Source organism: Staurois parvus, unplaced genomic scaffold (assembly GCF_062004578.1).
Source record: "Staurois parvus isolate SC_StPar_1 unplaced genomic scaffold, SC_StPar_1.0 ptg000287l, whole genome shotgun sequence".
NCBI classification, from domain to species: Eukaryota; Metazoa; Chordata; class Amphibia; order Anura; family Ranidae; genus Staurois; species Staurois parvus.
The window spans coordinates 9,195,584-9,211,522 of record NW_028318083.1 but is presented as its reverse complement, the minus strand read 5'-3'; the positions used below and the strand labels follow the sequence as shown (position 1 = coordinate 9,211,522).

At 42.1% G+C, this 15,939-nt stretch overlaps 1 protein-coding gene across 3 annotated transcripts in view; it reads right to left on the bottom strand.

The window, feature by feature from the left end:
* ADNP2 (ADNP homeobox 2) overlaps nt 1-10,538 on the bottom strand; it is a 38,539-nt gene extending 28,001 nt beyond the window's left edge. For all 3 annotated transcript variants that reach the window (XM_089682222.1, XM_089682223.1, XM_089682224.1), the window contains exon 1: nt 10,310-10,538. The gene's annotated coding sequence lies outside the window, so the exon portion shown is untranslated. The remainder of the gene's footprint in view (nt 1-10,309) is intronic.
* Nucleotides 10,539-15,939: the final 5,401 nt, after the last annotated feature.

Sequence of the window (15,939 nt, the reverse complement as noted above, 5' to 3'; positions counted from 1 at the left end):
GACCAGACCATTAAGTGAGGTCATATAAAGCTTGTGTCCCCTTTAATGGGTCAAGTATAGATAGGATTGGTATCCAACAGATCTGGGTCCCCTTCACTCCTCTAGTTGCTCTCCTCCATCGGTTACAATGTCAAGAAAAACAACCAGAACATAGCTCTTTATCCCTATAACCAACATTTATTGTGCTAAAATGTTACACTCACATGTGCACTATGTAAAAGAGCTTTGTGCAGAGTAATTGTCTCCAATACCACTACTGATTCTGTCCTGTGTGCAGCCAGCTGGCATCTCTAGATCCGTAGAGTGTCGTCAGGGAGCATCACCCCCCCCCCCCGATGAAGTCACGTGACCTGGTAGAGTAACGCGTAGGGGAGGGGCTTGGTCATCAACGCTCTACGGATACCAGCTAGCCGCACACAGGACAGAATCAGTAGCGGTGTTGGAGACAATTACTCTGCATAAAGCACTTGTGCATACTGGCCATGTGAGTGTGACATTTATTGCATAGAACATCTTTATTCCAAAAGAAAAAAAAAAAACTGTTGCTGTAACTGCAGTGTAAGCTGGAGTTTGGCATCAATCTGTTAGATGTGCTAGCAGATTTAGATACACTCCCCTCCACCAGACTGACAATGCTGTGTCCAAGGGTGACCCTGACTGGTCAGATCACCAGGTGAAAACAGAGGGAAAAACCCTAAAAGTGAAAACGAATGCAACCACCACAACTAATAATTTATAAGTTGTAATATTACACTTTTGGTTTTATTACTGCTTTAAAGCAGAATTCCAGGCAATTTTTTTTTTGCCCATGCAGTGGGGTTGTCCGGGCACTGCAACTGCTCAATTTGTTCTATGGGAGAGGGCAGCAAGGATATACACATCTGACCTGCCGATCTTCCCCGCACACAATCCGGTCCAACCCCCACCGTGGTCCAGCAGTCTTGATTCAACCACGTCCCGCTACAGGGGTGCACATATACATATATATATATATATATATATATACACATACATACACACACACACACACACACACACACAAATACACATATACACACATACATACATACATACATACATACATACACAATTTTGTATTTCCAGGTAGGGGGCGAGTGCCCTACCTGCGCTGCCATTCACAGCTGCGGCTGTCAATCACCAGGTCCCGGCCAGTGATTACAAAGGATCTCCAACAGGGAAGAGGGCTGCTTTGTTTACCAACAGTCCTCCCTGTTTGCTCGGGCACACTGCTCTAGATGGCTGTGCACAGCACAGTGAAGCACCAACACACTGCCCCCCAATAAACCACTCCCACCACACAGTTAACCCTTTGATCGCCCCTCATGTTAACCCATTTCTGCCCAGTGTCAGTGCTTTTTTTTTTTTAGCGCTGATCACCGTATTGCTGTCACTGGGAATGTCAGTGACGCCAAGTCAGTTCCCTCCCAGTGTCAGAATGCCCGCTGCAGTCCCGGAGTCCTGCAATAAGTCGCTGATTGCCACCATGACTAGTACAAAAAAAAGGGACGTAAATTTCACTTGGGAGCAGCGTTGCATGATCCCACAATTGTCAGTTAAAGTAACGCAGCACAGTAATGCAAAAAATTGCCTGGTCAGGAAAAGGGGGGTGCAAATCAGCAGGAGGGCAAGTGGTTAAGCAAAAGGATATTGGAACACATGTATTACTGGCACTCCTATGTTTTGCAGCAAGAATATCAGTTTCACTCTTGTCCCATGTACATTTCCTAACATTATCCTATACCATTATCATTGTTGCTTTGAAGGGAATGAGTCACTGTTATCTGGTAAGTCTACAACATGTTACCGCTTACGGATACTTTTTCTGTATTAGGTTACTCTAAATACACACAAGAATTGGGTACACAGTGTATACAATAATTTGTGTTTAAAATGTCATATGCTGGCTAAAATCTGCCTTAATCAGTTGAAACACTATTGAGAGTTGATTTCCAGGTTTACTGTCCCTTTAACTAGTTTATTTGGGTCGAGCTGGTCCAAACAATTTTACACAAACAGGTGTGCCTCCTGGATACGCTGTATAAAGCTGAGGCTACATAAAGTATAAGGCCTGGTGTTTCAACAGTGAGACGAGAATATCTTGTCTCACACCCCAAACAAAATAGAGCTGGGTGGAGCACACTGAATGAATACAAAGCTTCTGATTGGCTGAGGTCATAGTCTCTAACTCAGAAAATCAGGGAAAGCTTTATATTCATTCATAGACCACTAACCTGCCTATAAATGGCTGAGCACTGCTCAGCCTGAACATTCTGATTCAGGTGTGAGAAATTCTCTTCTCCTTGCCGAAACGCAAGGCTATAGGCAGCTGAGTGCACACCGGTTTGTGTAGAAAATAGTTTGTCTGTGCCAGCTTGGCAGTAGACCTTGAGTTTAACCAAGTCCTGCACATCCAAAAATATTAAAGTGATATTAAAGGCAATGAAAAAAGATGAACAGCAAATATGTTATACTTACCTGCTCTTTGCACTGGTTTTGCACAGAGCAGTCCGATCCTCGTCTTCTTCTCTGGAGCTCCTGGCCCCTCCCTCTTGCCCCCAGAGCAAGCAGCTTGCTATGGGGACATCCAGGCAGGCTTGCTCCCGAGCCGCTGCTCTTTGTGTCCATTCACACAGACCTGTGGCTTGGCCCTGCCCCCCCTCTCCCCCAATAGCTCACTGGCTGTGATTGACAGTAGTAGGAGCCACAACCAGTGACTGATCAAGTCAGCCCAGCACAGTCTCCAACCGTAATGACTACACCTACTTAGTCACCTTCTAGGTTCTTGGCAGTGCCAGCAGGGAAATATTAATCTGTCCTTTTCTTCAAAAAACATTCTACCATTAGAATTCAATAGTTCAAGCCAGTGGATTTTAAATTCCTATGTCTGGGTCCATACTCATAGCTCCTCCACCCATAGGAATGAATGGGGAAATGGACATGTGGATGCAGTGGTTCCTCGGTGTGGCCAGGACTTTCTTTTTATTCAAAGCTATGTAGCACCAAGCAGGGCTTCAAGAACTGAGCGGGTGAAAGCAGGCTATTCATTTTATATAATTTAACGAAAAATAAAAATTCTTATAACATGTTAAAGAGTGAAATGCAGTAATTGGTTTATTTGCATGTGTGTGCTGTGGTATGCTATGCGGATGGTTTTATTTAATGCATTGCCTTAATAAGCCCTTTCCCTAGCTAGCCCCTATGCACACCAAACACATTCATATTGATCAGCAAGACAGCCCAACACATTAAAGGACCAACAGTATGACTTGGGAATGTGGAAACGGCAAAACAAGTTAGACCTATACAGAAAAAAGTTACATTTCAATACTAAAAGTTGAACTCAAGGAATACACCAAGTTAATCCCAGGAGGTGTCATGCACCTCCATGGACTTATGTCCATTATTTACATCTGAAAGGTCTAATGAACTCCTGAAAGACAGCTATCTGTAGTTCTGGGAGCCAGGTGCTGGACCTTCTGGTGTTGGCATCTTCACCAGTAGAGTCACTGCAGCTACTATGCCTGATCCTCCTGTCCAATCACAGAAGCCTTAGTATTATAGAAACATTCACAAAATACAAAGGTTTCTTTGAATGGGCAGAAGGGGGGGCGCGGGTATAGCTGCTCTACCAGGGGCAGACTGACAACTCATGGGGCCCCCGGGCAATAGGGGATCATGGGGCCCCTGTGTCCTCACCCACACCCAAAAAAGCCTATGAAAAAGGTACCAGGGGAATCTCATGGGGCCCCCTACTGACCCAGGGCCCTCGGGCAGTGCCAGAGTTCCCAAATGGTCAGTCCGCCCCTGTGCTCTACTTGTCTCTCCCCTCTCACAGCCTGGAGTGTATGGCAAAGCCATAGACTTGTCAGGTGTAAATAATGGAGAAGCCCAGGAGGTATCATGCTCTTTGGACTTACTCAAAGTGTGCCTTCACTTTCCTGGAATTAAGCTTTTAAGATTTTAAATTAACACACAGATCTTACTAAAACGTTTAACAGAAAAGCTGGCTTAATATTAGGGATACAAAATGACTAACCGTGAACCTACCAGTAAAACACCTTGCATTTTTTGAATTGTCAGGCTAAGCCATCAAGCCAAAATCTAGCACACATGAAAACTATAAAGAACTCACTAGAAGACTGGGGACTATTACAGAGATTGCTGGCTTTAATAAATCGGAACCTATATGACGTTATCAGAGTATGGCAAGTTCCTTCTTGTTTACACATTGGAGTGTGAATGGCTCCTTGAATCACCTGGGCCCAGCACAGAGGATATTATATACACACATATATACAGTATCTCTCAGAAGTGAGTACACCCCTCACATTTTTGTAAATATATATTTTCATGTGACAACACTGAAGAAATTACACTTTGCTACAATGTAAAGTAGTGAGTGTACAACGTGTATAACAGTGTAAATTTGCTGTCCCCTCAAAATAACTCAACACACAGCCATTAATGTCTAAACCGCTGGCAACAAAAGTGAGTACACCCCTAAGTGAAAATGTCCAAATTGGGCCCAAAGTGTCAATATTTTGTGCGGCCACCATTTTTTTCCAGCACTGCCTTAACTTTCTTGGGCATGGAGTTCACCAGAGCTTCACAGGTTGCCACTGGAGTCCTCTTCCACTCCTCCATGACGACATCACGGAGCTGGTGGATGTTAGAGACCTTGCGCTCCTCCACCTTCCATTTGAGGATGCCCCACAGATGCTCAATAGGGTTTAGGTCTGGAGATATGCTTGACCAGTCCATCACCTTTACCCTCAGCTTCTTTAGCAAGGCAGTGGTCATCTTGGAGGTGTCTTTAGGGTTGTTATGCTGGAATACTGCCCTCTGGCGCAGTCTCCAAAGGGAGGGGATCATGCTCTGCTTCAGTATGTCACTGTACATGTTGGCATTCATGGTTCCTTCAATGAACTGTAGCTCCCCAGTGCTGGCAACACTCATGCAGCCCCAGACCATGACACTCCCTCCACCGTGCTAGACTGTAGGCAAGACACACTTGTCTTTGTACTCCTCACCTGATTGCTGCCACACACACTTGACACCATCTGAACCAAATCAGTTTATCTTGGTCTCATCAGACCACAGAACATGGTTCCAGTAATCAATCTCCTTAGTCTGCTTGTCTTTAGCAAACTGTTTGCAGGCTTTCTTGTGCATCATCTTTAGAAGGTTTCCTTCTGGGACGACAGCCATGCAGACCAATTTGATGCAGTGCGCAGCCTATGGTCTGCGCACTGACAGGCTGACCCCCCACCCCTTCAACCTCTGAAGCAATACTGGCAGCACTCATACATATATTTCCCAAAGACAACCTCTGGATAGGACGCTGAGCACATGCACTCAACTTATTTGGTCGACCATGGTGAGGCCTGTTCTGAGTGGATCCTCTTCTGTTAAACCGCGGTATGGTCTTGGCCACCGTGCTGCAGCTCAGTTTCAGGGTCTTGGAAATCTTCTTATAACCTAGGCCATCTTTAGGTAGAGCAACAATTCTTTTTTTCAGATCCTCAGAGAGTTCCCATGAGGTGCCATGTTGAACTTGCAGTGACCAATATGAGAGAGTGAGAGCGATAACACCAAATTTAACACACCTGCTCCCCATTCACACCTGAGACCTTGTAACACTAACAAGTCACATGACATGGGATATATATATATATATATATATATATATATATATATATATATACACACACACACACACACACACACGTATACATACACACACACATAAACACACACAAAAACCATGATGCCTACAAAAGGCAAAAACAACATGACAACACTACAAATGGCAGATTCCATTAAAGTACCTTAGGATGCTTGTGTGACTCACTACAGAATGGCATTCATGTTGCAGCTGTCTAGCAATCTAGTATATGAAGAATCAGCACTGCAACTAAGCTGACATCAGTTTGTTGCGATCTTTGATGCAGTTATATTGCTTTTAAATTGATTTACCTACATTTTGCCACGTTCATCGACATAACTACATCTAATACTGTAGATAGGTCTTTGTCAAAGTGGATATGCTTAAAACAGAAAACCATTTAGCGGTGTCTGGTGACCTCAGGTAACTACATGAACATTGCTCCCTCCAGTATTGAGGGCCACTGAAACAGTAGAGGATGGGCAAAGACAACGGAATAAAAAAATAATCCTCAATAGTGAATATCTCATATTTGCTCCCTTTGGTCTGGTAAATATACCATTGAAAGTGTTAAAGTGGTTGTAAAGTTTCTTTTAACCTTCATGCACTGCATAACCTGTGTGCTGCTCCCCCCACAGCCTACCCCAACGCCTACCTGAGCCCCATCACGATCCAACAATGTGCACAAGAGCAGCGGCTCTCCTGGGACTCTCCCTCATTGGCTGAGACAGCACTGTCAATCACTGCCAGCGAGTCAATGGGGGAGAGAGCGGGGGGTGAGGTCGAGCCATGCTGTGTGTGAATGGACACAAAGCAGGAGCTCAAGTGGGAACTCGCTTGGGTACCCCCTTAGCAAGCTGCTTGCTATGGGGATGCTCAGCAGGAAGGATGGGACAGGAGCGCCAGCAGGGAATTCAAGGATTGGGCTGCTCTGTGCAAAAACACTGCACAAAGCAAGCATATATAACATGTTTATTATTTTAAAAAAGTGCCTTTAATATCAATTGTCTATAAAGTCTATGCTACAATGTGGACTTGAAGACAACACTTTGTATTTCCTGAACACGTTCACATAATACAAATGAGTGGGCAAGCGGAGAGAGAGGGTGGGCAGAGCTGCTCCACAAAACACAATGGTCCAGTGTTGGAGCACCAAAGTTATAGGGAGTTGTACTTCCAGTGCTCAGTAAAAATGTAAATTGTAAATAAAAGAGATAAGTCCACAAAGTGCCGGACACCTTGTTGAGACTTAAAGCAGAACTAAACCCTCCTATCCTTAACAGCCAAAGAAGCTGCCATACTAGCCTCTGATCTTCAACTGCCATGATGCTGCACATGCGATCAGTTATGACACCAGACATTTGATGGCTTGACAGTTTGGTTCAGAGCACAACCAATGTGACAGTTATATATGTGCCGGGAATGTAACTTTTTTAAACTGTGAAATCGATGGCTTTAGTTCCACTTCAAGGTCTCATTTACACAATTGGATCACGCTTCAGACAGAAATAGAAAGGAGTGTTATTTCCTTCTCACTGCATGGTTTAACCCCTTAATTATCGGATAATTGTGCGCAGTTGCAGCGCGGCACCATTCACTTGAATGGGTTGCACCTGCCGAGTGTGACAGGTGGTACAATTCCTGCCATAGCTGTGAAAAAGTATCTTGGCATGTGAACTCCCTCTTAGCAACAACAGGGGGAGCCATTGATGGGCTGTAAAATGCAGCACAACCAGTGTTTTACTGCCCCCCACAAATCTAAACAAAGCGTAACCACTTAAAGTCCGGACATTTTCACCCCCTTTCTGTTCAGGCCAGCTTTTAGCGCTATCACACTTTGAATGACAATTGCACGGTCATGCAACACTGTACCCATATGAATTCTTTAGCATTTTTTTGAGACAGATAAAAATTTTCTTTGGTGGCATTTAATCATCACTGGGATTTTTATTTTTTTGCTATATAAATTAAAAATTTCAAACATTTTGAAAAAAAAAAAAGTTTTTTCTTATAAAAGTTTGCAAAAATAATTTCTTCATCAATCTTGGCCACAATGCATTCAGCTATCTTTTTAGTAAAAAAAAAAAAAAAAAAAAAAAAAAAAAAAATGATAACCCAAATTAGTTTGTAACCAAAAATTATAATTTTTCAAGAATGTTTATTTTATTTATGTTATTTTTTCAACATACTATCACCCTGGCCGTACAGTGTCACCATAGTGATTTTTTTTTTTTTTTTACACCGATTGCTTTTAAACCCATAAAGGCTGTAAAAGCAATAATTTCTCCTCTCTGGAAATACATTGAGAAATACTGTGTGAGCTGTGATTAGTCACAGCTTGTCACATGGTACAAGGCTGTTCACAACAGCCTTGTACCATGTGACCTCTGTGATCATTCACAGATTTCACAAGTAGTAAGCAATGATGTCAGAAGTGACATCTTGCTTACTACTATTCATGTGATCACTGATTGGCCAATCAGTGATCACATCATCTGAACCTCACACAGAGGTTCCGTACAGCGATCGCTGTTCCGGACACAGCGGGCACCAGATCGTGGTTCTGCGAGCTCCCAGGGAAGCGGGGAGGACGTTTATAAATGGCCACCTGTTCCTGCAATGATCCCGTCCAGCTGTTTATGGTCCGGATGGAAAGTGGTTAAAGCAGAGCTAAACGCTGCAAAATGCTAATCTCCATCTTCCATAAATGCAACGGTGACATTCCTCCCAAGCTGTTGTCAATCCAGAGACTGAAAACCTGGCATGTCAAGAGCGAGGAAGATGTAATTCCCTGTGCATGTAATTCAGTCGCTCCAGCACAGCAATAGTGTGCCCAGAAAGCATGCTGAGGTAGGTAGAGCTCAATGCACATTCAACAGAAGACTGAGCAACCACAAGAGTGCATATTATGACAGAAGAGAGAACATGTCTTCTCTGCAATAAAGAGTGTCTGCTCACATTATCGTTAGAAGTGTAGTCTCGCTTTAACACCTAAGCAACTGTCACACTGTTCCATTGCAAAAAATGTGGTAAAAATGCATATGCGTTTTTGCTATGTTCTTGGCGCGTTTTGCACATGTGAAAAAAGAACGTGACACCAAAAATGCAACTGCAGGTGCATTTTTTTTGTGTTGTCTATCCATTTAAGTGGGGAGGCGCGTGGGTTTTTTTTCTGCACCAAACACGCAGCAAGAAGGCAGAACTTTTAGGCTGCTTTCACACTGATCCATTTACGGTACACTCATTTTAAAAAGGTGAAGAAAACTGCATCTTTAAATACTATGGCGTTCTTCAGATTAATTCATTGTTCAGTTGCGGAGAAAAAAAAACAAAAACCTGCTTGCTGCATTTTTGGTACATATATGTTCAGTTAAGAAAAAAAACAAAAAACACCATTCCCTAGAAAGGAATAGAAACCGCAGCAAAAATGCAATGCATCAGTGGGGAGTGCTTTGTCCAGTGGGGAATGCAATGCAAAACACATCAAAAGCACAACACACCAAAGCAAAAACACGTAAATAAAACAGATGCGTTTTTTTTTCATGTACATTTTTCAGTGGAGCAGAGTGAAAGTAGCTTTAAAGACGCAAATGTCTGGTGTGAAGAGCACCATGGAGTTTAATGGTCATTTTTTTTAACTCTGCTTTTGGTTTGGCAAAAACAGATGAAAAATTGAGTGTCAAAGGGGCCTTGGGCTTCTTTCACGGAGCCATGTTCTGATCAGATTAGTGTGCAGATCCCCTGCTGATCAGAACAGAACGGGATAGATGATGGGAATGCAATATATATATATATATATATTATATGTGTGTGTTAAGCACTGCATGAATTGACAGCACTACACAAGAACCTGTAATAAAACAATAGGTGTCACATCCACACCCCTGTGGACCTGTCTGCTCTATGGCCGATCGGGTGTACAGGGACTGCTCTGTGCTTACATCAGCTTACTTCCAGTCTGGTCCTCATAATCTGATGCAGTCCTTTTACACTCTTTTTTTCCCCCTGGACCAAGTCCATTTACATCTGCTTGTCCCTAGGACTCCATGGACCATCCAATCAGGTCCTCCCGAAAAACCGATGGGGGTCCTGATGGAAAGGGGCCCTACAAGCCAGCGGATTTTAGAACTGCTGTAATTCCTGAAGTTGTTGTTCTACTATTTGTGAGCCAGCAGATGTTTCTTGGAGTCCCCCCTATGTATAAAACCAATGCGGGCTGAGCAGTGGTCTGGTGTGGAGGAGATGTGCTTGGATTTTGTATTGCTGGTGAGTGGAGAAGCTGCTCCTGTCATTGGTTGGTGTGAGCCGTGGATGGGGCCCTTCCCTCATTGGAGAAGACTGCGCCCACTCCGCTCTCACACAGCCGGCACATCTATGTGAAGAACACGTGTATGGAGGAATAAAAGGGGAATAAATGCTCATCCTTCCGCAGACACTGCGGCCTCCTCCTCGGGGCACAACCCCCTAGGGGGCACCGCACGGCACACCGCATCTCCCCAGAATGATGGCGCCCCCGTCAGGAGAGGGAGGAGTCTCCTACACAGCCGGGACACGAGCCGGTCCGGCACGCCGCCCCCTCCTCCCCTCTCTCACACACACAATAGTCACACGTGCTGCTCTTACCCGGCACAGCCAAAGGCTAGTGCTCCGCTTATCAGTGCCCCGGGCCAGGGGAGTCCGCCGCCGCTTCTTCCTGCCGGTACCAGCCGCTGTCCCCGCCCCCTGCCTTCCTGAGAAGACTCTGTGTCTGCAGTCACCGAGTGGGTGGGCGTGCTGGCCGTGGTACCGTGTCCGCTCCTCTCCCGCCACCGAGACACCTTCCCCCCCGACTCTCTCACCGCCAGAAAATGGCGGCCGGGTATATACGTAGGAAGTGACGTCATAGTCCCTATAATTTGCATGCACCAAGTGTCCACTGTCAGACCACACCCCCTTTCCATTGTGTTTTTAGGGCTCCTTATAAGTCACTACTGTGAGTGTTCAGCAGAGACCATAAGGGGTTCACCAAGTTTTGGGGTGCCACAAGTGCCCCCCCTCCCCCAATGAAGCCACAGCACGCCCACCCCCCATTATAATAAAACTGAAGGGTGTGAGCTCACCTTACAAAGTCTCGCGTTGCCTTCCACAGCTGTTGACGTCAAGAGAGGCGGGGCTCCATGACAAGCCTGTGACGTCGCCAGTCACGTTATCTTCCTACAGAGCCAGGCTCCTCCTATGCAAATTCAATGGGTGGTGGTAAAAGGAAACCCCGCCCACAGCTGTGTGGCCAATAGAAAAAAGAATGTGGGAGTGTCTTTCTATTTTTTTTTCCTTATTGGAGGGAACCACTTTGTTTTTCTCAACCAATGGATTGAAACTATGGATGAGAAAAAGAATAGAGGTGCTCAATGAGGGTTACTTACCAAAAAAATTCACAGTACTAGAATGAAAAAAAATTATATATATATATATATACATATTCTAAAATAATAATACATACTACAGCCATCTATCTATCTTACTATCTAACTAATCTATTTTACTATCTACATATCTATCTATCTACCTCTATCTATCTATCTATCTATCTATCTATCTATCTATCTATCTATCTATCTATCTATCTATCATATATTCTATCATATATTCTATCTCTCTTACTATCTACATTACTATCTATCTTGGATTAGGATATATTCAGAGTTGTTTTCTAACTTTTGTGTACCCAGGATCAATGCAATGACCATCAATGGTTTCCAATATATCCTCCAAGGTCACCCACCTTCCTCAGGATGACTGATTTTCGCCGACAATGTCAATACATAGAAGATAATGGACAAATGTCTATTACACTAGTTTCCAAATTCAACAGATTACTGTTATAATAAATTCTAATATGATCTATTTATGTCTTTTTATATGGATGTCATCAATGAGATTATAAAGGCATGATCTATAAAGAAAATGACCCTACCCAGACTATTTAAGTATCCAGTTTAACCCACTCAACCATGAATAGTTAAAGTGAGAGTCCAGGCAAAACCAAACTAAGCTAAAATCTACTCCTACCTCCCCTCTAAGACTGTTCTATATACCCTGGAAGGGAAAAGATGCCTAGACTTACCTATTTTGAAGTCGCTCCAGTCTGGTCACATGATCTCCACAGTGGCCGGCTTCAGTGAAGAGGAGAGATCACCAACAAAGGCTGTAGAGCCTGGGCAATGCCGTCACCCATAGGCTTACTGTCGGTTGTCCCTCCTCTTACACTGAAGCCAGTGCTAGGACCCAATCATGTGACCAGACCTCAGAATAGGTAAGTATACTTGACTTTCCTTTTAACGGATAGACAGAGTAGACATATGGAGGTGGGAGCAGGTTTAAGCTTAGGTAGGTTTTGACTTGCTTACTACTTTAAGGTATACATATCATATAGATCAGCAAAAATTGTATTAATGTATGTGATAAGCATACTTGGATAAAGAAGGGAAGTGTTAGCAACTTTGTCAAGTTTTTATTACTGTCTGTATCCCAACGGGGGGAGATTTACCCTCTCTATTTGTTCTAGTCATCATTGTCACTGGAGGTAAAAGCAAGGAAAAATCCAACATTTTGACCTGTCATCAGAACAAGAATGAAGAACATCTTCTAGTTGGGAAAATTTCCCTCACTTTGGAGAGATTTCCTATCACATCCTGCAAATGGGTCAGGAAGTGAAGGTAAATCTCTCTAATAGAGCACATACTGTACCTAACAACTAAGAATATGAGATGAGGGTTTTAAAGCCCATTTTGTTTATTTTGGATAGAGTAAGAGAGGAATATGACCTCTGTTGAGTTATTTTGTGCTATTTCTGTCCCATTGGGGAAATTTCCCTTCACATCTTGTCCCATAGCCAAAGCTGGAAGTGAAAGAAAATTCCCCAAAGTGAGGGGATCCCTGCTTGTTACCAGATTTATTCTTGTTCTGGAGACAACTCAAACTTTAGGATTTACTTTCACTGTTGGTTGTCATCAGTGCAAGTGGATGAATGTCCCTAATGGGATTAGAGACAGCAATAAAAACCTGACAGGCATTGTAATCCCTCCTTCCCCAATCCAAAACTAAAAAAATCCCTTTAGTTTTACTTTAATCCTTGCCTAATCTATAAAAAATAAATTGAACTTCACAAATATTTTATTATTACAGGTAATAATAATATAGCTCCGTCAGTTTACGCAGCACTTTACATATATATATATTGTACATTCACATCAGTCAATTTGAATTTAACGTTACTCAGGCCATTTCAGTTATTTTATTTAGCACCACCTTTCTTAACCATTTCACCCCAGAGGAACTCTTGAAATAATTTTTAGATCTCAAGATCTTGGGGAACCCCTGCTATAAACGATTGTACTTACAGCTCATGGTACATTGGTGTGATAAGTAAGTTGGAGGAGGTCTTAAATAAAAGAATAAAGAATGTGACTTTTCAGAGTATTTACACCCAGGTTGAAATAATTTTCAAATCTAAAGATCTTGGGGAACCCCTGCTATAAATGATTGTACTTACAGCTCATGGTACATTGGTGTGATAAGTAAGTAGGAGGATGTCTTAAATAAAAGAATAAAGAATGTGACTTTTCAGAATATTTGACACCAAGGTTTAAATAATTTTCAAATCTCAAGATCTTGGGGAACCCCTGCTATAAACGATTGTACTTGCAGCTCATGGCACATTAACATGATCAGAGAGTTGTAGGACATTTTAAATAAAAGAATACATAATGTGACATTTCCAGAATATTTTACACCCAGTTCAGACAATTTTTGTTAACAAACAATTCTCTATACAAAATGTTCCTAGTATTAACCTTGAAATAAAATGAGCTATAATAGGAAAGAAAGTGAAAATTGTGGTGTCCCCTTTCATTGTCGGTCACTATTCAAGGAACCTTTTAGCAACCTCAGAAGGAATTCTAGGGTTCCATGAAACCCTGGTTGAGAAAGGCTGACTTAGAGTGTTAGCTTTTTAGGGCAGGACACTTCCTATCAATTTGTTAATGTGTTGGTTTCCATGCACACTGCCTTTGTTTATAAACTGGAATATTGCCTGTACTGAAGCTGTAGTCATCACCTATAGTATAAATAAAAATGTTACACATTCTAAAACTTCACCTGCATACATGATTTCTTTTTATTGCTGCACATTACATGTATATTACACACAATCCTGCTTGAATTTTCTGCTCACAAATTTTGAACAAGCAGAATACTTGTGAGGTTAGGGCTCATACATTACTTGAATACATGATTTACCTAATCAGTAAACTCTGTACGATTTAACATAAAATTTACATAAACATGTAATAAAAGTGTCACCTCTGCAGCTACATTGCAGCTTTGTAGAGCAGACTGAAAGGGCATACAAATCATTTTTAGTTTTTCAAGTTAAGATTTTATCAATAAATCCTGGCCTGTGTAAAATAAGCAATCTTAGCAACCCCTGTTCAAATCTTTAACTTCCAAGAAGATGAGTTCAAGAAGCACCTCTTCACAATGACATGCAGGTTATTATTCAATGTGACCACTCTTCTCATGAATAAAGGACACCTGTATTTTACAAAGAATGCTTGCTGGTTGGTTGTACTACTGACCTTGTGGCTTTGATGTTCTATGAGTTACACATACACACAATTTTTGAAGGAACTCATCAGGTAGGTTGTTCCAAACATCTTGGAGAACTAACCATAGATCTTCTGTGGATGTAGGCTGCCTCAAATCTTTCTGTCTCTTCAATACCAGAAAAACCCAACGATGTTGAGACCAGGGCTCTTTGGGGGGCCAATCATCATTTTAATTTGGACTTCTCTTCTGTTTATTTACTTTCCATTTTGTTAATTGATAAAAATAAACTATGAACACTTCTATTTTTGGAAGAATTATTTAAGGATAAGTTCACCTTTGACAAAAAATAATAAATGCACATTTGTTTGCAGGTAAAAATTGTGCATTTATTATTTTTTTGTTGCAGGAGCCTGGAAAGGATTGCACCAGCGATGGTGCCATGCAGGTCCCTTGCAGACCTGCAAGTATATATATATATATATATATATATATTTGGTTGCTCAGCCTAAACTACGCAGAGATGTATTTGTTGTTTCATTACATATTTTACAGTTTCTGTGTTTGTATACCAATTTTTACTTTAGCTGTTTGGTGTTGATGAATTGTTTTATATTGCTGGAGTTTATTTATTTTGTAATTATTTTGCAATGACAGCGTTTTATTGCTCTCATTGCAAGTTTCCTTTAACTGCGAATATATGTCTGTTCCTGTAAGTATCAGCATGTTATTAGTTCTATTTAATTGTTTTACAGATGGATGGGCATCAGCAACTGTTTATCAGCAGTATGAAAATAAAAGTCCTGAAGTGTAAACCTTAGTAAGGTACTTCAAAAACAGTGAAGTTTCATGTTATCATTATTCCTGACCACAAGTTTCATCCTTGTTTAAGTGTATTAAACTTTTGTATATATTTTCATTTTAGAATTTTGTTTTGTTATGTTTTTAGGTTTCAAAAGGTTTGAGGTTGTGGCTCGGTTTTCAGAACTACTATCCCAATGATGATTTGAACTTATTTTAAATTGGTGGGTGAGGCATGTTTGCACTTACCTTTTGTTTACTGAGGCACTATTTGTCTGAAAAAATGAATCGGGTGGGACACAAGCGAAGGCAGTCTGGGTTGTGAAGTATTTGAATTTGGCCCATGTATAAAATCAATGTGCTTGTCCTATATTTTTGGTTTCTGCCAATGAATATACCAGAGTGGTAACTATCCAAAAGCCTATTGTGCTACAAAATTATTAAACCCTATGAAATGTTACCAATAGTAAAAAAAAAAAAAAAAAGTATGTTGGGGTCACTACTTGGGGTCAGCACACCCCAAAGTTTAAACTTCTTGAGGGGATCCTTTGCAGAACACCAAATGGCCCTTGTACTTTGCACCCCTGGCCACCTGCTCACACAACTCCCTTTGGTCCTGTGATAATCTGCTTGGCCATGAACTTATCAGAGACCCTGCAGTGACCCAAAGACCAAAATTAAGAGAATGAACTCCCAGCAGGACAACCAAGAGTGGATTATGCTCTTCCTAGAGGACATTTCTGCCCACTTGGACCATCTGCACGTTGCACTTACCTCGGCTCCAGTCCCAGAAGCCTCCACAACACCCTAGAGGGGCTGGCGCCTCCAGTCTTCGTCTTCCTCCACTGCCTCATTTTTATAGTCATCCT